Below are 21790 nucleotides of genomic sequence, written 5' to 3'. Positions count from 1 at the left end.
GTGAGTGGGCTTTTAGCATCACTGTGGGCTGTCCACAGTAGCGATGAATGGGGCACTTCAAAGAGCCGATCCAAATTTTGACCTCCTCCTTGGCAAAGAGATAGTAATCACATCTGACTGCTTGGTTTGAAGAGTGGTTCTTAGGATTGTCACCCCACACAGGCAGGGGTTCTTCAAGAAGATGGACCTCTCCAAAAGAGGAAGCTGGCCTGTATTTGTATTGTTTTCACCTCAGAAGGTACGGAGGAAGCACTGTGGTGTTTCCAAATAAATGTCTTTGAATTTCTTAACCCTGTTTGCTCTCCCCTTGGAGAAATGGGAATTCAGCACAGTTCTCCAGTAGTCTCTATTGTGGTATATAACACTGTGCGTGGATCCATGGCAAAGCTTAAAAATTTTAAGTTCATACCATAAGTAAGCACTTCGTGATCACCAACAGATAAATAAGAAGTAGAAATAATTAGGATTTAGTTTACCAAGCTCTAGCTCTCTTTATCAAGTGTTCCAGCTGCTTCTTATCATAGAAATGTTATTGTATACTACTGAACACATATGTTCTATAAAATTAGGATCATGTAGTATATATTATTTTGTTTCCTAATTTGCTTTACCATGTCACAGTATTTAGGGTTTTTAAATATTTTTCAAAAGTGTGACTTTAAGTGGGTGTGTTGCATTCTCTTGTACAAATGTGCCATAATTTATTTAACCAAATTTTAGAAACACTGGCTAACTTCATTTCACCATTAAAAATAATGCTATGATGAACATCCTTACTTGGGAATTTCTGTGACCATCTCTGATTATTCTTTAAGGTAGGCTCCCAAATCTGAAATGTCTGGATCAGAAAGCAATTTTAAGCCTCTTCATACTTATGTCAGTCAGTTCTAAATGAGAATGGTTTAACACATTGTTTTGTTTTGTTTTAAAGATTTTATTCATTTATATGAGAGACAGGGAAAGAGAGAGAGCAGGAATGGGGGTGGGCATGGGAGAGAGAGAAGTAGACTCCCTGCTAAGCAGGGAGTCCCCTGAAGGGCTCACCCCAGTTCCCCAAGATCACGATCTGAGCCAAAGGGAGACACTTAACCAACTGAGCTATGCAGGCACCCCGGTTTAGCATTCTTGTCAGCATGTTTACTAACCTTTAAAAAATGGTTTACTAAGTTGATTTGTAAAATATGAGGAAGAACTTCCCCCTTTTAATTTTGATTGCTACTGTCAAACTATTTTACTATACTGATAATTTATATTTTGTGAATTGTCTAATCTTACTCTTCATTTCTTCCATCAGAGAATTTATTTTTCATTATTTCATTATTTGCAAGAGTTCTTTATATCCCAGAGATATTGTCTCGTTGTCACAATCATTTCAAATATTTTCTCAATTTTACACTGTTTATTGACATACAGAAGCTTTAATTTTCACATAGTCAGATCTATCCTTTATGATGTTTTTCATTTTATTAAATAATAAGTATTAATGATGTGAGAATAAAGCACACCATTACTATTCTTTACAGATCAGGCAACTGAAAATCTTTTTAGAAAACAAATGTTTTTACTTTTGACCTACTGTTGTTCTTTTATTACGCTGTAGAGGAAATGAATTTTACTAATATACTCTTTAGGAAACCTTTGGAAGCATTCTTGTTCATGTCAAAATATTTTCTGTTTTTATGAAATTTTAAAAATAGGTTCCCATTCTTTTTCTTGTAGGACTCTCCTTTTCTTCTTTCAAAGTTAGCCGAGTCCTTGACTGTCCTTATGAATAATTTGGATTTTTATTAATGTCAAGAGATTTAGACAAGTGTTTTGATGTTTTCATATGGTATTTGTGACAGAGATTGGCTGCTCACCAAGCTTCTGTCTTCTTTCTCCTGATCACACAGCTATCTATATTTCTCAGGTATGTGTTTTTAGTCAGGTATGGTGTATCCCTGGGTTATGGTCAGTGGAATGGCAGCAGGAGTGATGTCAACTAGACGTGACCCATAGCGACACCTTTTACTAGAGTCTCCATGTCCTTTTTGTTTTCATGGTAGTTTTGGAAGCCAGATGTTGAAGTTGGTGGAGTCATGAGAGGGAAAGATCCTGGATGATGAATCATAACCAATCAGAATCCTTTTATCTTTGTGAGGGAGAAATAAACTATTAGATTAAACCACTGAAATTTGGTTGCAGCAGCTGGTGTCACCTGAACTAATATTAAATTCTTGGTGGTCAAGTTGGAGAAAATTTATATTTGTATTAGGTGGAAACACTCTGTACAAAAAATATAGACTAATGCAAGCCGATACCAATGTGAGGGGACATGTCTAGAGGTATGCTTTCAGGTCTGGCCTTTCTGTAGATAAGAAGTGGTAAGATGTCTGGAAACTGGAGAATAAAGTACTTAGAAGAAAGCCATGATCAAAATTTTCATATATCTCAAGGCCTTTTTGGGTGTGCTTTGAGAGAGGAGAATTCTGACTAGTGACTAGAAATTACAAAAATATATATTTTAGCTCAACACAAAGAATTTAAAGTAATGGAAATGTACTGCTTCAGAAGGACATGAATTCCCATTCACTCTATGAGATTGGTAATTACCTGTCATGGATGCCTTTGGCGGAAAGTAGAATTATAAGACAATTCAGATCCTTTCCATACCTAAGTTTCAATGAGTCTATCAACTACTATATCATATTGTTATTATAATCAACTCCTTAGTTGATCTAATATATTTCCAAATAGCTTCTCTTTTCCTAGGATTATAGGGCTGGTAGAAACCATTACAAGTTGTGTTTATGATGGCTTTATTTGTTTTCATAGTGATGCGGCTTATTGTTCCATCAAGGAACTTTCTTCTAGGCCCACCATTAGGTTTCCTTTCAGTTGCAGGCATAAAGCTTAAATATTTATTGGTTAATATAATGGAAAGTCCATAAGACTGAGAAATTCAGCAAAGTTTGATTCAGAAATTTGAAGATGTTATCAACTCCCAGTTGCTGTCCATCTCTTCATCTGCTCTATCCTAGGATAGGATAGTTCAATCCTATGGCAGTTTTGTCCTTTAATGTTAGATGATAACAACTGGAGTGACACGCTTCCTCAATCATGGCCTGAAGAATTGACAGGTTGCAGGAAACACAAGTGGGGAATATGGTGCATGTTAAGGAGATCTAGAAAATGAAATGGGATAAACGCAGTATGAGGAACGAGAAGTATTTTTTAAAAAACAGGAAAATAAGATTAGATATATGCCAAATAATTACGGGAAGCTTCTTAGGTTCTGGAGCAGAGGCATGGCATAATGAAAAGTTTATATTTAGGATGTCTAACCTGATGTTATTTCATTTTGAATAGGGTTGAGTGAGTAGTGGCCATGACTTAATAAATTTCCTTTTTGAGGGTCTTTCAGTGATGTGTTGGAATCGTTCATTGTAGTTCACAACAGCTTGTAAAAGCCAATTTTTTAATTTTCTAAAATTTTGCCTAACAGTTGTTAAATCATTGGTAGCTTAAAATTGATTATGGAGTATTTACACCATGCAAATTGGCAAGCAGTACAAATCAGCACATTTCCCTTCAGTTTACTAGCACACCATTGATATTGCTTAGTATATCTGGTTTTCTTAACCTACTCCAGGATTATGAGAAATCCTACCAAAGAAAAAGGAAAAATAAATTCAAAGACCAAAATAATATCACAAAAAGATTTCATGAGGTTAACAGTCAGTTATCGCTCCATGATAAACAAGCCTAATAATCTCTTCTCCTTCTTCCCAAATGAATAGGGATTGGTTGCGAATAAGTTTATTTCATTTGAAGTAAATACTTCAAAGGCATTATTCTAACCTATTCCTTCTCAGACTTTAGTGTGCATGCCAATTATCTGGACATCCTATAAATATGAGTTCTAATTCAGGAGATCTGGAGAAGTGCTTGAGATTCCACATTCCTAGCAAGCCTGAAGGTAATGCCACTGCTGCTGGTCTGGGGACTTTGAGTAGCAAGGCTTCAATCCATAATTTTTAAAATGTGTTTCAGGAGAAAAGGGTGAAGGGGAGACTATTATTATATAACAGAAATGTTACATCAGAGGAGTCCTTTCTCCAGGTGACATTTTGCAGTAAGAACAGGGAACTACTCTTTTTATGTCTGGTTCTGGAAGGAAACTGCCTTTGATTAAGTTGATTAAATGGAAGGAGATTTTCCAGGTATAAACCAGGGAAGCAGACTGTTGGAAGCACTAAAAATGATTTGATTGAAGCTAGTTAGTTACCAAACAGACCAGCAGCCAAATTGGCTTGATTGGTGCAAACAAATCAAGGAACGAGAGCAAGCTGATTGGAAAGAGATGCTTATCCTTTTTCTTTTGTGTTTATCCTATGTTGTAGGTAGATCATATGTTCTTTGGACGACCCAGGTAAAAAGACAAATGCAGGCTCTCAACTTGGGTTTGGCAGACTCTGCCACCACACAGCTTTGTCTATCAGATGCATTGCTTTGTTTTTAACCTTGTTGCCCTGGATCTGTTTTGCTAAGCTGGTGAATTCAGGGTCATGGAGGAGACTTTCATGAGCTTTTGTGCGGGTAGAATAGACTTCTGCACTTTTCCTGGGAGTACCAAAATGCATGATCCCACAGTTTGGTTCTCCACTTTAACAGTGTTTCTAGGAGGCTTTCTCTTTGGAGATAAACTGATGTCTCCAGGGTTGTAGATTTCTATCCAGGGTTCAGAAATTTCATGAAGACTCTCTGGGTGAAACACCAATCTTTACTGATCTTTTTAAAGTTTCCTGATTCTGTTTTGATAAATATTTTCCTATGGTTCAGGCCAAATGACTGTTACACTAAAACCAGCCTCTGTTTTGTGTCTGGCAATTATGGAAGGGAGAAAGGGTGGAGGGGCTGTGGAAAATGCAAGAACTCTGCAAAGTTGCCTGGAAACCCCTTGTAAACTTGAGCTAAAGTATAGTTAGCAAATGGAAACTGGAATATCCAGGCAATACTAAAATGAACCTTTCTGAGATGCTGCTAAGGCAACAGTAGTTCAGTTTTTACCAGCAAAGAATTAACTTGCCATTGGGCAACCCTGGAAACTTTGACCATGAACCAGGCAACACCATTGAATTTTAATCCTGGAAGAGACCTCAGAGATGCGCTCACCTACTCTGCAGCATTTATAGATGGTAAACTAAGGCTTAGGGAATTTATAACTCGCTCAAAGTTACCCTGCTAGCTGGAGGAAGAGCCAATACTAGGACTTGGTATCCAGTTCTTTTTTTATTATACCAGAGATTGTTGATTTACTATGTACCAGGTTCTATGCTAAATATTTTACATTTATTATCTCACTTAGTTCTCATGAAATTATATGAAACAACTACCATTTATTCATTCATTTATGCCATTCAAACTTATATACATACCTGCTATGGGCCAGCCACTGTCCTAGGTGCTGGGGATACAATTAAAGTTACTGCACTCATATTCTTGTATCCTATTGAGAGCAACAGACAATAATTAAGTAAACCAACAAGTATGATAATTTAAGATGGTGACGAGGACTGTGGTAAAAATAAAACAGTCTGGTATAATAAACGGTGTCCGGGGTAAAGGAAGATGACTTTGAATTGAGGAGGTGACATTTGCACTGACATCTGAGTGTCACTGAGTATTTCAGGCAGAGGAAACAGTAAGTGCAAGGCCCTGAGTGGGGAAGGAGCTTAATATATTCAAAGGGTAGGAATCATGTCAAAGTGATCAGATTATATGGTAAGGGGTAAAAGTGAAATATAGTAGGAAGTATGAAGGATCCTGAAGGACAAGGTAAAGAACTTAGAAAAGTCAGAAACCTTGGAGTAGTTGGTAGTGGGGAGTGATTAAAAAGCAGAGAAGTGAAATGATCCAATTTATGCTTATCTTTGGTCCTTTTCTAGCACTTTTTCATTTTACAAATGAGAAGCAGAAGTACACAGAGTTGCTGTGACTTGCCCAAGGTCAATCAGCTGTTCAGTGGCAAGGATGGCATGCCTTCTGAATTGAATACATGCAGGTCCCATGCTATGCTGTTTTCCATCTCCCTCCCCACAATACTCACAGTATTCCTACGTGTAAAAACAGTTATGCTAGTACATTCAATGAATTTTCTTTTTCTTTCTTTTTTTTTTTTTTTTCTTTAAGTGATTGAGCTAATTCCGCCCCCACCCCCACCAAAAAATGGGTCAGGGACAGCATGCTTTACTGCATTCTGCTCTTAAAGTAGTGAAGAAACATGTTTTCCTTATATAAATTCTGATGTTTAAAAGTCTTCCAGCAGTTATTTCAATAAGTTTTGTTCTTCTGGTGTTGCCGTTTCCTTTTGGACACTGACCAGGCTAAGGCAGCAGATGGTATGGTGGGCACTGGTGCATCTCCATGGAAAGATACAGAATGTGGAAATTAATAATGTGGCATTTCTTTGGTGTTGCTTCTTGGTGAGACTTGTGAATGAATTAGTAAACAAGGTGATCTGAAGGCAGGCTAAGCCCTTGTCCTCTGTTCTTCCTGAACAGTCCAGTCCAAAAACCATTAGATAGGGCTGAGCAAGGTGTGTATTTATTTAGTGTGCATGGTGGGGATGAGCATCATGGGATTAGAGGAGGGATGCTGAAGGGGCTCAGGCAGGATGTTAGAGCTCAGGTTGGATGAGAAGGCTGTCTGCACAGTATGGGTATTGAAGCTGGAGAGGGGTGAAAAGCATCTCTATTCTGGGGCGGGGAAGGCAATGGCAGCAGGCAGCAGTTGTGAGCACACCCAGTGGCCACATATTGGTTTCTAGAAACCATTTTCCACTGAAAGAAACTTTGGAGAGCTGGCTGATTCCGGATCTCCGGCAGGGAAAGTACAAGATGAACCTGGAACATCATATTATGCCAAAAAGTCAGAGGGTGCTTGAAAAATGATAGAATATGTCAAAAGAACAGACACTCGCTTGAAGGGTCTCCTACTCACTGGGATACTTTGAGAATTAAAAAAAAAAATGTGCAGATACTTTGAGAATTAAAAAAAAAATGTGCAGATTATAAAACAAGAATCTTTGAGTCCACATTAATGCAAACATATCCATACATACATAACTTGAAAGCTTATTGAGGAATGGGATGTTGACAGTCTCAAAGGATCTTTTTATGGAAAACTTATAAGTTACAAAGGAAAAACTAGTAGTTTACATTGATAGCAGCTAGGTTCCCCCAGTGAGCATCACCAGTAATAGGACATGTCAAAATTACGTGCCACCTGATAAGTGTAGTGAGAAGAATACAGCATCATTTCTGCAATATTCCTGCCAGAGATCAGAACCCAAATCCAGTCATGAAACTACATCAGAAAACCTCAAATTGGGGACCTTCTTTGAAATAACTGATCTGTAATCTTCTAAAAATGCCAAGGTCATGAAAAATGATGCAGCAGGGGCACCTGGGTGGCTCAGTTGTTAGGTGTCTTCCTTCAGCTCAGGTCCGGCTGGGACCAAGCCCTGCATCAGACTCCCTGCTCAGCGGGAAGCCTGGTTCTCCCTCTCCCATTCCCCTGCTTGTGTTCCCTTTCTTGCTGTCTCTCTCTCTGTGTCAAATAAATAAATAAAATCTTTAAAAAAAAATGCAGTTATATGTAGAAGAATGAAACTCAACCATTCTCTTACACTGTACACAAAGATAAACCCAAAATGGATAAAAGACCTCAACATGAGACAGGAATCCATCAGAATCCTAGAGAAGAACATAGGCAGTAATCTCTTCGATATCAGCCACAGCAACTTCTTTCAAGATATGCCTCCAAAGGCAAAGGAAACAAAAGCGAAAATAAACTTTTGGGACTTCATCAAAATCAAAAGCTTCTGCACAGCAAAGGAAACAGTCAAGAAAACAAAGAGGCAACCCACGGAATGGGAGAAGATATTTTCAAATGACAGTACAGACAAAAGGTTGATAATCCAAGATCTATAATGAACTCCTCAAACTCAACACACACAAAACAGACAATCATATCAAAAAATGGGCAGAAGATATGAACAAACACTTCTCCAGTGAAGACATACAAATGGCTATCAGACACATGAAAAAATGTTCTCATCACTAGCCATCAGAGAGATTCAAATTAAAACCACATTGAGATATCACCTTACACCAGTTAGGATGGCCAAAATTAACAAGACAGGAAACAACATGTGTTGGAGGGGATGTGGAGAAAGGGGAACCCTCTTCCACTGTTGGTGGGAATGCAAGTTGGTACAGCCTCTTTGGAGAACAGTGTGGAGATTCCTCAAGAAATTAAAAATAGAACTTCCCTATGACCCTGCCATTGCACTCCTGGGTATTTACCCCAAAGATACAGATGTTGTGAAAAGAAGGGCCATCTGTACCCCAGTGTTTGTAGCAGCAATAGACATGGTCGCCAAACTGTGGAAAGAACCAAGATGCCCTTCAACGGACGAATGGATAAGGAAGATGTGGTCCATATACACTATGGAGTATTATGCCTCCATCAGAAAGGACAAATACCCAGCTTTTATAGCAACATGGACGGGACTGGAAGAGATTATGCTGAGTGAAATAAGTCAAGCAGAGTGAGTTAATTATCATATGGTTTCACTTATTTGGGGAGCATAACAAATAGCATGGAGGACATGGGGAGTTAGAGAGGAGAAGGGAGTGGGGGAAATTGGAAGGGGAGGTGAACCATGAGAGACTCTGGACTCTGAAAAACATTCTGAGGGGTTTGAAGTGGCGGGGGGGTGGGAGGTTGGGGTCCCAGGTGGTGGGTATTATAGAGGGCACGGATTGCATGGAGCACTGGGTGTGGTGAAAAGATAATGAATACTGTTATACTGAAAATAATAAATAAATAAATAAATAAATAAAAATAGAACTTCAAAAAAAATGCAGCAGCAATTGCAGCTTCAAGGAAAGTAATAGCAATGCAATTAAATGCAACTTGAGCTTTTCTAACGATCCTTTTGCTAGAAACAGCATTATTGGGACTAATGGGTAAACGGAGGTGGAGTTTGAGGATGAGATGGTAACACTTCCTTGTTAATTTCCAGCTCTTGATGGTTGTGTTTTGGTTACAACATAAATGCACTAAAGCTTAGTATTCATGGATGTGACAGGGCAGAATACTAGCAACTTATTGTCAAATGTTCTAATGTACTGGTTTTGTCAACTTTTCTATATTTTGGCATTGTTTCCAAATAAAAAGTTTTTAAGTAAAAGCAGGCTAGAAGATAAAGGGACTGATATCCCTCATACACCATACTGCTGTATTTAAAAAGAAGCTTTGTTTGAGGGGTGCCTGGGTGGCTCAGTCATTAAGCTCTGCCTTCGGCTCAAGTCATGATCCTGGGACCTGGGATCGAGCCCCGCATCAGGCACCCTGCTCAGTGGGGAGCCTGCTGCTCCCTCTTCCATTCCTACTGCTTATGTTCCCACTCTCTGTCAAATAAATAAATAAAATATTTTTTTTTAAAAAAGAAGCTTTGTTTGAAATGTGCTAGTTCTGAAACCAGATTGTCTGGGTTCTAATTCTAGTTCTGAGTGTCTTTGGGTGAATTATGTATCCTCTTGGTATCCATTTCTCTCATCTATTTGAGCACATGGGGTATAATAACCCATTTTAAAGGTTTGAGAGGAGATTTCATCAGGCAGAGACCCTGGACAGGTCCTGGCATATGGTAAACAGCTGATAAAATATGTAACTTACTGCTGGTCCTTTAACAACCCAATTCCCTGAACGAGTTCCAAGAAGGACTCCTTGTACTGGACTGCTTCTTATGTTCAGCAGTGGTGTAACTAAGCTCCACCTTATATGGCCAATTATGCTGTGAAAGTAAATTCCTACAAACTTCAGATTTTGGTGACAGAGTTATAACCTTCCTAAGAGCTGTTGGGGAGGCCATTTTTCCATCTTTGGCTGAGTAAACATAATTGTGAGATTTGGCCAGATGAAAACATGGTGATGGCTAGCACCCACAGCCAAGATTATCTAAGACCAAAAACTTGTTTTTGGGGGGTTTGGAATCTAGAATCGCTCATTGTGATTTCACCCTTAGAACTAGAAAGGACTTCAGAATTCAATAGGCTCAATCCTCCCATTTTATGGGGGCGGGGACTGAAGCACAGAGAGGTAAAAGATGTCTGGGTAGGATTGTAGCACTGGAGTTCAGAGACATTCTGAGATAGAGGTGAAGAAGCCTGGGCAATGCTGAGGTCTGGTGACAGAAGGAGAAGAGTGTTTCTAGTGGAGAAATGCACATCTTTCAGGTGGTAGTGAAGGGGTTGACCAGGTTCCAAGTAGGGTCTTGGCTGTGAGTGTGCCTGCTACATTCTGGCCTGAGGGTCCACTCCAACAGCCTGCTAAAGCTCTCGGCTCTGAAAAGCTCCCAGTTTTTCTCAAGAGATCTGTGTAAAACGGATTTTGCATACCATAAACAAAGTGCTGCCTGAACTTTTCACGGCCATCCTTGTGTTCCAGCAGGTTTTTGCATGGCCAGGCAAGGTGTCAGGCCCTTTCTTAGTCTTGAGCTCCTGACCGATTTTTCTGCTTCAGTGGTTAAGTCCAATTTAAGTGCTCTGATTACTTAATGTCCACCCCATAGTTCAAGAGACTCCAACTATTTTTGGTTAGAAAACAAATATTCTCCAGGCTACCGGCAAGTTTGCCAAGACACATCCTGATTCATTATACAACCACCAAGATACAAAGCCCTAAAAATAGGGAACTAACTTTAATATTTCATTTGGCATCAGGATGCTAAGTTCATATTAACTGCAGGCAGTACTTTAGACTAGTTTCATCTGACTTCCTGGGTATTATGCTCTTTGGCCGTGGAGGGCAACTTCTTGTTTATCTTCATCTCTGCTTGGCTTCAGATTAAGGCTCTGTGCATTAAAGAAAGAAGAGAAACTTTTCTTTTCACCACCCATCTGTTTAATAATTATTTTCCCATTTCTTTTTTTAACTCACTTGTTATGCTAACGTTACTGTGTCTAAATAGAATGTCTATATTTGATTGCATTGTTCACTTTAAAAACTTTTTCCTTGTTTGTTTAATTAGAATTTAGAGTATGCCAGAACTAGAGCCCTTTCAATAATGAAGAATCAAAATTACTTTCATAAATCCCAGTGGGTTAATGATAGTATCTGTGTTTATCTCTGAGATCCATTAAGGAAGAAGCCTTTCCTGTTTTCATTTATTTCTTTGGGTAGGGGGAAGCATAAAATTTTTATTTAAAAATTTTGTTCAGATTTAAAATTTCCCCAGTTATTTCTGTATTTTATTAAGCTGCACAATGAACTTTGGGTAAAATGTGTTTTAAGAATGAAAGCGAAGTGCAATTGTGACATGATTATACCCTTCTGGTTGGGCATGATGCTGTGGGTTAGGTAAAAGGATATTCAGCCTTTTAAAGCATGTTCTTTTTTCAGTCATTTTCCTTGCTCAGTTCTGTGAGATTAGGTATGAGACTAGGATTATACTGATGGTCCATATTATTCCTTGACTATCATCCAAGTAAGCTAGCCCAGTCTCCTTTATTGACTTTTGCGTGACCTTGGATATGGGTCTAAGCTCTACCATGCAGATAAAGAACTGACTTGTTGAAGTCACAGATAGGCTTTTACATAGATAAGACTCCTGTCTTCACTTTGCCACTTACAAGAGCAAGGTCTTCCTGGAAAAATCATTTATGAAAACATTAATTATTACTCTAGCACCATGCCTGGCTCATAGTGAGTATGTAGACTGATGATGACGGTGATTCTCATTTCTTTGTTCCCTATAGCACAAGTTCGTGCTGCTGGGAGTGGCAGGCAGGGTTCATTTCAAGCGTTAACTGGATCACTTTGTAGGGCCTTCCCAGAGCACTGTGGGTGAGGGAAGAATTCTGACCCCAGCTCTCCCCTTTCTTCCTCTTGTCCTCTCACAGCCAAATCCCTATTGATTTTTACTGCAGAACAACTAGCCATCCCTTTGATTGAAGGAGGGTGATGATTATTCCTTCCCAAGTGAGGATGGATGTTTTTCTTTGATGAGAGGGAGAAGGAGCACAAGGGGGGGATGTGGGAGGGGGTGAGTTGAATAGGAAAATAAAAGCAGAGGTCAGACAAGCCAGGAGAGTCAGGGCAAATGAGGAGGCCCTTAGGACTGGGAATATCTCTGGTTTCCATGTGGCATAACCCACCTGGCCAGGTGAGAGGGGGGTCACTCATCTAGGAATTTTCAAGGTAGAAAATGTTCTGATCTGAACAAAGTGCTGTTGTATTCCATTGATTTTAATTAGGCATAATTTATGAGCACCTGAGATGTCCAGGTCATCATCCTAGTTGTTGCAAATATGGATGAATAAGAGACAGTCCTTGTGCGATGTCCTTAGGTGCTGGGGCTCCTTCTGCCATAGGCCCCACCATGCCCTGTAATGCACTTCAAACAAACAAAGCTTCCTCACATTACTGATGCCTAGTCAGTGTCTGCCATCCTGGCCAGCTTCAGCCCCGTGAAGGGGGTCAAGGTCTGTGTCTCTTTCTCACCATGTATCTACAGAGTCTACTGGGAGTTGTCATGCAACTCGGACAGTAATTAATACCTGAAGTTAGGTCAGATCTCACAGGGCAAGGGCTCACGCCTCCATTAGACTACCCTCATTTCAGACACTAAGCACAGACTCTAGGATTCCCAGGCCACCTGCACATTTGACTAACTGGGTAAAACTGTGGGGCTTCCCCTACCTCTCCAGTTTCAGTAATTTGCTAGAATGATGTAGGACTCAGGAAAATGCTATCATTGTGATCAGAGTTTTATTATAAAAGCTACAAATGAGAACGAGTCAAAGGAAAGAATACACAGGGTAAGGTCTGGATGGTTCCCCAAACAAGGTACATCACCCTCCGGGCACGATAATGCATACTACCAACCAGGAAATTCAATTGAGCTTCAGTGTGCCGAGTTTTTATTGGAGTTCCAATATATAGGCATGATTGATTAAGTTATTGGCTAGGTGATTGAACTCTGCCTCCAACCTCCCTCCCCTCCCTGGATGTCAGACTGCTATCGGGAGCTGAGCCCGAGGACAAGGAAACCAGAGGCTCACATGGTTAGTTTTTCTAGTATAGCCATCCTCCATCCAGAAACTATCCTGGGGGCTACTGTTAGTCACCTTGTTAGCATAAAAACTTAGGTATGGTCCAAGGAACCGTCAAGAGCAACAAGGACATTCCTGTCACTTGGGAAATTCCAAGGGTTGAGAGGATCCCTTTTAGGAATTGGCCTTTGTCAATTCTTTATTATACAGTAGGAGTGTTAAAAAAAAAAAAAAACACAACAACACTGTTTGTTCAAAAAAAAGGTGAGTCTATTAACACCCATAAAACGAGGCCTGGTAGGAATGGTGCCATGCCTAAGGTGCACAGAAAGGGTGGCATCTGCATGACCTTGGATGACTGAGGGTTTTGACAGGCAGGAAGCAGAGAGGGGACAGGAAGGGGCGGGGTGAGGAGAGAGGATAGGAAGGCCCTGGGGGTGGGGGGCAAAGGCTCAGTGTGTGTGTTTCCAGGGCATGAGGGTTAGAGGCACCATCAGCAGCATCTCGAAATGTGTGTCTGCTCTGGGCAGGCCCGTATTTTATGTCCTCTTAATAATGGTATGTGGGTATTTTTTCAATATGTATTTAGTGAGGGAAGCCATAAGTCAGTTTCCTATTAATAACTCTTTACTCCTTCCTTAATGTTTTCATCCGCATGTCAGTGGATCCTTTCCCCCTTCTCTGGCCTTCTCCAAAACAAAATTCCACCTCTACCATCTGTAGCGGTGTGTGAGCAACACAGGCTGGATGGAAAAGGCAGAACAGCCTGGAGTCTGGCATTGGCCCTGACTCCATCCTTCACTAGCTCTTTGACCTTGCACAAGCCACGAAACCACTGGGGATAACAGCAGTGTCTCCCTCCTAGGCTTGTGTGAACTAAACAAGCTTGTATAGAAAAGTCACTTAGCACACTGCCTGCCACGTTACCTATACCAGGGATCCTTCTTAGCTACCGTTTCAAAAAGCACAAGGAGAAAAAGTCTGAATTATTTCATTTGAAAGGATCTGGTTGTTCTCCCAAGACTTGCTTCTCCACCATGCAGCTGCTGGGTTACTTTTCCCTTTTTCGCCCTTCCCTGCTCAGACTGTCCCTCCCTGGATCTCTCTGTCCTTTACTCCAACTAACAGACTCCCAGCCTCTATCAAATCCTGTTTTGTTAAATGCCAGCAGCTTCAGACTGAGAATGCAGATTTTGCTTGCATTTGTTTGAGAGTAAGACCTTTCATTGTGTACCCTTTATGCACTGGACATCTGGCTAGCCTACTGTTAATGTGACTCTGAACATGAGGGAGAAGCAGAGAGTAGGATGAGATAGGTAACCCAGGGCCAGTGGAATCAGATTATGCCTTGAGTAGCCAGGGCTTAAATCCATTGGCAGTAAGGAGCCATTGAAGGTGTTTGAACAGAAGACCAGGTACAAGGGAACCATTTAAGAAAAGTTCTCCAGGTATGATTATTCCAAGGTCCTCTGCATCCAAGCAGAAGTAAGCCAGTTGCAATGCTGTAAGGCAGAGATGGCTATGCCCTCAGAAATTCACATCAACAACCTGCATTAGTCTCCTTCTGGCTCAACAGAAACAGCATGCATTTATCGAATGCCTTTCATGAGCAAGAGTCTGGGCCCCACTGGGCTCCACAAAAGTGGTTTTTACTGAGGGACCTCCTGAGGTCTCTGATCCTTCATTTCAAAATTGCAAGATTTCCTTGGCTCTTGAGAAGGGCAAGTGATAGCTGCACTGACCTCTGTTCTACAAATTAGTGCGAGGAAGATTTTTGCTGTATACTCCGTGTCTCCCCAGATTGCAGACAAGACAGACACACAGCAGCTGAATTAAGGCAAGGTCCTAAGAGCCATCAACTGATCCTTTGTATATGTCATGAAAACTTCAGTGGTGCTGTGGCAACCTCATGCTTCCTATGATGTTCTTTAGGTTGGGAAAAGAGCCAGCAGTCAGATATTCCCAGTTTGAGGAGCCTGTCACCATCAGTAGTGGCTGTTCTTCATGTAGTGACAGATTAAGTGGGTGACAGAGGGATAACCACCGACCCATATCTACTTCACTGTGAAAGAGATGCTGTGGTTCTTCCAAATGCAAATGCAGATTGTCCTGACAGCTCCCTTCCACTGAAGCGCGGGATCTGTGTCCTTGGCCAGCTGCAGAGGGGCTCCTGGAAGAAATCCAGGCCCATTAAAGAGATCCGGGATGTGAAGCCACCCAAACGCCTCGAAACCTGTGGGGATGAAGAGAGAAGGAAGACAGAAGGGAACTTGGGAAAGAGAAGGTGTGATTTCTCGAAAGAAAAGGATGGCTGTTGCCTCCCTCTGGTCGCCTCTGTTACACATGCGTGCTCAGCTGCCAGGCAGCAAGTAAGTCCCCATGGAGACAGGTTCTCTCATCTTGACAAAGTGGACATCTCTTGGCTCTCATAGCACCCTGGGAAAAAAGTAGCCCCAGGAAACCTCTCAGGGTCACCCACGTGTACATCTTTCTCATCATCACGCCATGCATGTCAGATGCTTCTCCCTGTTCTCTGGGTTCCTTTTGCCTCTCCTCTGCTGGGTATGGAGCTGATGAAGAGTCCCCAGCCAGAGCTGGGTAACAGGTGTGCTCTACAGCTCTGATGGGTGGGGCAAGTGGGCTCAGGGAGGGGACCTTTTTCTCTGGGAATGAGGTGTGTCTGGTAGGTGTTGCCTGTGTGACCCCGCCCCCCCTGCCTGTGGCCAGGGAAACCAGCAGGTAAAAAGGAAGTGTGGTTCTGCCGGCCTAGGAGGATGAAATCACAGGGAAAGGGAGATGCTGGCATCAGAGAGAGTTGCCTGAGCTGGGAGAAGAGAAGCAGTTTGTAAGCCGGTCTAGTGTGATAAGCGTGGAGCATAAAGAGATGAATACATGAACATGTGAGCTTTTTAGTAGTTTCATTTTACAGATCTGGAGGCCCGTGTAGCTTGCATTTGCATTCTTGTGTGGACAAAACCGGGGGGCCACAGCTGCCACAGGGGTGGGGGACCGTGAGGGGCAGCTGTCTGGGGCTTGCTCCTGCATCCGCACAGCAGCCATTTCCTGTTTACCTCCTGCCTGGCATCTTCGGGGATGCTAAGAAGCACCTGGATCTAACACTGCCCTCTGAAGAACTTGCTCCTTTTTACTGTAATGACCGCAAAAAGAAAAAAAGAAGAAAAATATTGTTGGTAGTTGAAATAGACCTAATGGTCTTTAAACAATACATAAACTCAATTTCTTTCTCTTCTCTCTTGTTTTGTCAAGCGTGGATGTGATGCCTTGACTTTGGGAGAAGCAGGGACTCAGCTTGGAGGAGATAGACCTCTTGGGTCCTACAGCAGATGCCTGAAGGACAGTGTAAAGCTGAACAAACAGATCCCAGAAGTTCCCAGGCCTCACTATAACTAGAGAATTAGGACAAGTATCCATTGTGGAAACCTAACATTGGAAAAGACCAAGAGAATTGAAGTCAGGGGGTTAAGTGGCTTCAGTTTGTTTGTTTATTTGTTCAAGAAACATTTGCTGAGTACCAGGCACCAGGAGAAATGGTAAAATGTGATAGGAATAATGTGCTTGAGGAATCACTATTCCAGCATGTGCAGTCATGCCCAGTGGCAGACACAGGGGCCTTTTCAAACCTAGTGCTTCCAAATCAAGCTGGGAAACACCGTCAAAGCCCCAATGGAGGGGCACCTGGGTGGCTCAGTGAATTAAAGCCTCTGCCTTCGGCTCAGGTCATGATCCCAGGGTCCTGGGATCGATCCCCGCATCGGGCTCTCTGCTCAGCAGGGGGCCTGCTTCCTCCTCTCTCTCTGCCTGCTTCTCTGCCTACTTGTGATCTTCATCTGTCAAATAAATAAATAAAACCTTTAAAAAAAAAAAAAAAAAAAAAAAAAGCCCCAATGGAGGGAGGTAGGAGTAGGGTCTGCACTCAGTCTTGTGCCCTGAATCCAGCTGCCACACATCCACAGAGCATGGCCTCGCCTCTACATCCTTGCATCTGGGCCGCCTCCCCACTCCTTATGTGCTTTGGCCTGAGGTTGCTGAGGATGCTCTGGTCCTGTTTGTCAACATCCTGCCTGGAAACCTCTTTGCTCAAGGCTTTGAGTTCATATGGTATATTTTCTATCTTCCAAATCACCATACGTTACAATTATACCAAATGTTTCGATTACAAAACATGGGGCTCCATTTTTTCATCCTTTATAGTATTTTCCTCATCGTTTCTTGGCCTCTCAAAATATATATATTGCCATATATAAATATATTAATATATTTATCCATTTGACCACCTGTGACCTCTTCCAAAGCCAGACACTACATCCTTTACTTTCGTTAGGGCAGCGTTCCGCTTGAACAGTCCTATTGCATCGCAGTCAACTATGCTGGGCTCCAGAGAACCACAAAATATCAATGGCCTATCACAGCAACAAGCACCTGCTTTCAGATCACGTGACTATAGCTCAGCTGGGCTTGGTTAGGCGTAGATCCACACTGTGGGCTTAGATCAGGTCCGTTGTGTGTGTGTCTCATTCTTCTTGGACCAGCAGTTCCCAGGGGCAGAGCCTTCCCACAGCCATGTCAGAGGTGCAGCAGGGACATGGGCCAGCATACAATGTCTTTTAAGGCTTAGACTCAGAACCTGCTGCGTTGGCCAACACAACATCAGGGAGGCAGAGATGCATACTCCGTTTCTAGTGATTTTACCTACAAAATCACACACCAAAGGGAGCGATGAGGAATTGAGAAGCTAGTGAAATCTATAATATACAGTTATCCTGCTGTACAGGGAGGTTATCTGGGGAATCCAATGGTCTCTGAAGGAGACTTTCAGTTAATCCTCTTTCTTTTAGCCCCAGGATCACCTCCTTCTTCCAGAAATACCTGGTCCTGCCAATTCCTGGGCCGCTTGGGGGGTTACGTAAATCTGGTTGCTTCTTGTCTTTCCCACTACCGCCTTAGGATTCATATTTTCAGGTTTGTTGAGTCAGTTACCACTCACCCATCTGCTTTCCAGCTTCCAAAATTTCATTGCTTTTGTTTCTTTTCATATTTTCTTTGTTCTTGTGAGTTTAGGCCTATAATAAAATCCTTTTACTGTCATTTTTGTGGGGCTTGGGGAGAGCGTAAGGCTAAATCCATGTTTTCAATCCATCATCATTCCCACCTGGCTCTTCCTTGACACCTTAATGATCAGTCTCCTTTCCCTCTTCAACTACTCTGGCTTTAATTATGTGCTGCTCAGAGCCCCTTGTTGCCCGGAGACGACCGAGTGGAGGAACTCTGAGGAAGTGCCTGACGGGGTGGTGACTCACCTCGCAGTCTGGCTGGTGGTTGGAACACGATGTGAGCTGCAGAATAACCCTTTCTGACTCAGTGTTGTGTCCATAAACACAGATGCATTTGAAGAAGCCATCTACCTCTTCAGAGTTCTGAATCTACATCGCTATTTTTTAAAAATCTGAACCTAAGTCCTAGGACTCATTCAGTTGAACACACACATGTGCACACGTGTGTAATAACAAGGTGGATTTTCTGATACTAAGTTGAAATGCCAAAGAGTACAAAATGCAACACCTGCTCTGTTTTGATTGCCTTCATTCTTTTTTTCCTATCATTTCATTGAAATAATGGAGGTGAAGGAGGGATACTCTGTTAATTCATAGTTTGACCAGTTCTTTCATGCTTTCTAAATGTGGATTGACTATTGGATCTTACCCTCCGATGGGAAGACTGAGGACAAGAGTGCTGTAGTAATAATAATATTTATGTACTAGATTTATGTACAAGCTTCTCTACAGTGCTAGGTACCAGAAAGAGTGGTTGCAGGTGAAAACCATCTGGAAACTGATTGGAAACATGGTGGAGTGCTATTGGGACAGGACCTCCATACGTATATCCAAGCACAGGAGGAAGGGAGACTGGCTTGTAACAGTGAACCTTGAGCCAGAAAACCGGTGTTCAAACCCTGATTCTACTTCTTACATTCTGTATTCCCTTGGGTAATTTTTTGTTCTCCTGGATGAGGAAACAAGCCGCCTTGCTCACAGGGTTGCTGGGAAAATGAAAGACAATGAAAGTTCTTTGTGAAATAAAAAGTTCTGTCCCAGTACAAGTTTTATTTGAGGGAAGTTATGGACGTAAGTAGTTAATACAATATTGGTAGTAAGAAATCCGTTCTTTATATCTTCCATTGCTTGGAACACCTCACTGCTGGCGAGCTGAATGAACTCAGCAAATTATTCACAATCTGCAAGTTTTCACTATAAGGAATGGTTAATGATACTTAACACCTGATGGGCACTTGGTAAGAGCCATTCCCTCTTCTACGCACTTTCTAAATATTAAGTCATGTAATCCTCAGAACAGCTCTATGAAGTGGGCTCTATAGATGTTATTGCCACCATTCTAAACTGAGGGAAACTGAGGCCCAAAGAAGTTAAGTAAGTTGTTAAAGGTCGTGTCATTTATGAGTGGAGCCAGGACCTTCCGACAGGCAGCCTGGCTCAGAGGTCTGCCGGATAACTGCCCTACGAACTCAGGTGCAGGGTGGCCTTCATGTGTACCTCCCATTCTCTTTAGACAGGCCTTTCTGGGATCTTCTTCCTTTGATAATCCACTAAATGATCTTCAGTGTTCTTCTTCAGATTCTATTCTTATTTCACTACTTTCTTGTTAAACAATTGCAATGCAGGCTTTAATTACTATCTGTTGTTATGATAATCTTAAGATAAAGGCCAGCACCTTGAACAGGGCTTCCAAGTGGTCATTACAGCTTCAACCTATCTCCCATCTCTTTTTTTTACATCCCTTCCTACAGCCATAGGGATCTTCAGTAAATATCCCTATGCACCCCTGTCTTACCCCAGTACCTTTGCACATGAAGCTGTTTCTTTTGCCTGGAACAGTCCCAATCCCTCACCTACTAGAGCTGTTCCGCTGTAAGTCCTTTAGGTACTTAACTTAAAATGACAACTTTCTTTGGAAAGCTTTCCTTGACTTTTCTAATCTTTATTAAGTGTCTCACAAGTATCCTGTGTAACACTTACTATAATTTTTTTGCAACTGCTTTCTAATTATCTGTCTTTCTGGCCACACTAGAAATCCCTTAAAGGCAAGGACATGTAGGTCGAGCTCATTACTGTATACCCTGAGACTAGCATAAGGTCTTGCACCTAATAGGAACTCAGTAATTATTAATTGAATATTACATGAATATTGTATAAAAACATTAAAGGTTTCAAATTGCCCATTCCCAAAATAAGACCCCCCAAAATTCAATGTTTTTTTTTTTTTGTACTAATGGATTATCACATAAGAAGGCAAACTGAAGACATATCTTTACTGCTGGTTATCCAAGACATTGGGGAACAAAAGAAAGTAAGAAGAGAACTTTCTTCCTTTTTCCCTCAGAAGTTTTGACGCCTCCCCCGCAGGGTGCCAGGGTGGTTCAGTCAATAAAGCTCCAACTCTTGGTTTTGGCTCAGATCAGGATCTCAGGGTCCTGGGATTGAGCCCTACATCAGGCTTTCCGCTCAGCAGGGAATCTGCTCGAGATTCTCTCTCTCTCTCCCTCCCTCCTTCTGCCCCCCCACCTCATGGTCTCTCTTTTTCAAATAAATAAATAAATACATCTTTAAAAAGAGAAAGTTTGCCACCCCATTAACTCAGATCACTCATACCCCATAATGAGATCACTCATTCACTCAGATCATTCATACCCCAAGCAATGCGGCTTTGAGACAGTAGTGGAAAGGTAGATATGGTGACTGACATCCCTGTTGGCCTCATTTCATACTTCTTCAAACACTGAAATTCTTGCCTCTCTAGAGGCACGTTCTCTGGAGACAGGAAATTTTGGAAGCAGGGACTGAAGATGGTGTCTGCACTGACCTGGTCACCATAGTACTTGTCCTCCACATAACCTACTTATCAAAACTCAGCCTTATCTGTTCTCAGGAGCAAAAGGAAGTGTTGGAGGGGACATGGCTTTGCCCTATGAACCCAGGCATTTTTACCCAAAACATGCTTATGTCATTGTCTTCTTCATATTCATTTTTTATTAGTCTTTTCATCCGTAAGTTGAAGCAACTCCAGTCATTGAATAGAGTCAGTCTTCTAAACGAGACTGCTTATTATTCTCTTAGCTTCCAATGAGTCACTTGTCAAGGTTTGTAATTATAAGCTTGCTTACATGATTATTTGTTTACTCTCTGCTCCATGACTACTTCAAACCCTGCCTTCCCTACTTGCCTGACCACTGTAAGATCCGTAAGGGCAAAGACTGTGCCTTTTTTGTTTGCCACTTGGTCCCCAGAGCCTTGCATGATGCCTGGCATATAGTAGAAGCTCAATAAACGCTTATGTAAAAATATCACTGGTTAAACAACTGTCCTAATGAGGAAAGGCTTGTAGGTGATGCCCTACTGCCCTGTAGATTCCTGAGGCTCTCCAGAGTCTACACAGCTGACCTCAGGTGAAAGGGCTTATTTCACAGAGGAGCAGGGAAGAGTAAAGAGCCTCATAGCAGACTTCATTCCACTCATTCTTGTCTTACTGCTCTCTATTTTGTGTTCTTCCACAAATCAGCCCCCATGGAAGGAAAAGGCTCCCAGGCTGGGATTTGAAAGTAATTTAATGAAGGGGATTGTCCGTAAATGTGTGGGCAGGAGCAGAGGAGCCAA

The 21790-nt window shown here is 41.8% G+C and overlaps 1 protein-coding gene and 1 long non-coding RNA gene across 5 annotated transcripts in view; one reads left to right on the top strand and one right to left on the bottom strand.

Moving 5' to 3' along the window:
- Positions 1–21790, top strand: part of NCALD (neurocalcin delta) — a 391013-nt gene that overhangs the window by 168600 nt on the left and 200623 nt on the right. The gene's annotated exons all lie outside the window — the stretch shown is intronic.
- The window catches only part of LOC132014213 (uncharacterized), a 53241-nt gene continuing 34317 nt past the window's right edge, over positions 2867–21790 (bottom strand). Inside the window, exons 2-3 of the long non-coding RNA XR_009403243.1 lie at positions 5418–5488; positions 2867–3164 (exon numbers count right to left, since the gene is read on the bottom strand). This is a non-coding gene — a long non-coding RNA (uncharacterized LOC132014213). The remainder of the gene's footprint in view (positions 3165–5417; positions 5489–21790) is intronic.

This window comes from Mustela nigripes, chromosome 3 (assembly GCF_022355385.1).
Source record: "Mustela nigripes isolate SB6536 chromosome 3, MUSNIG.SB6536, whole genome shotgun sequence".
NCBI classification, from domain to species: domain Eukaryota; kingdom Metazoa; phylum Chordata; class Mammalia; order Carnivora; family Mustelidae; genus Mustela; species Mustela nigripes.
Note: the sequence above shows the minus strand (reverse complement) of the source record. Positions and strands in the feature narration are given on the sequence as shown.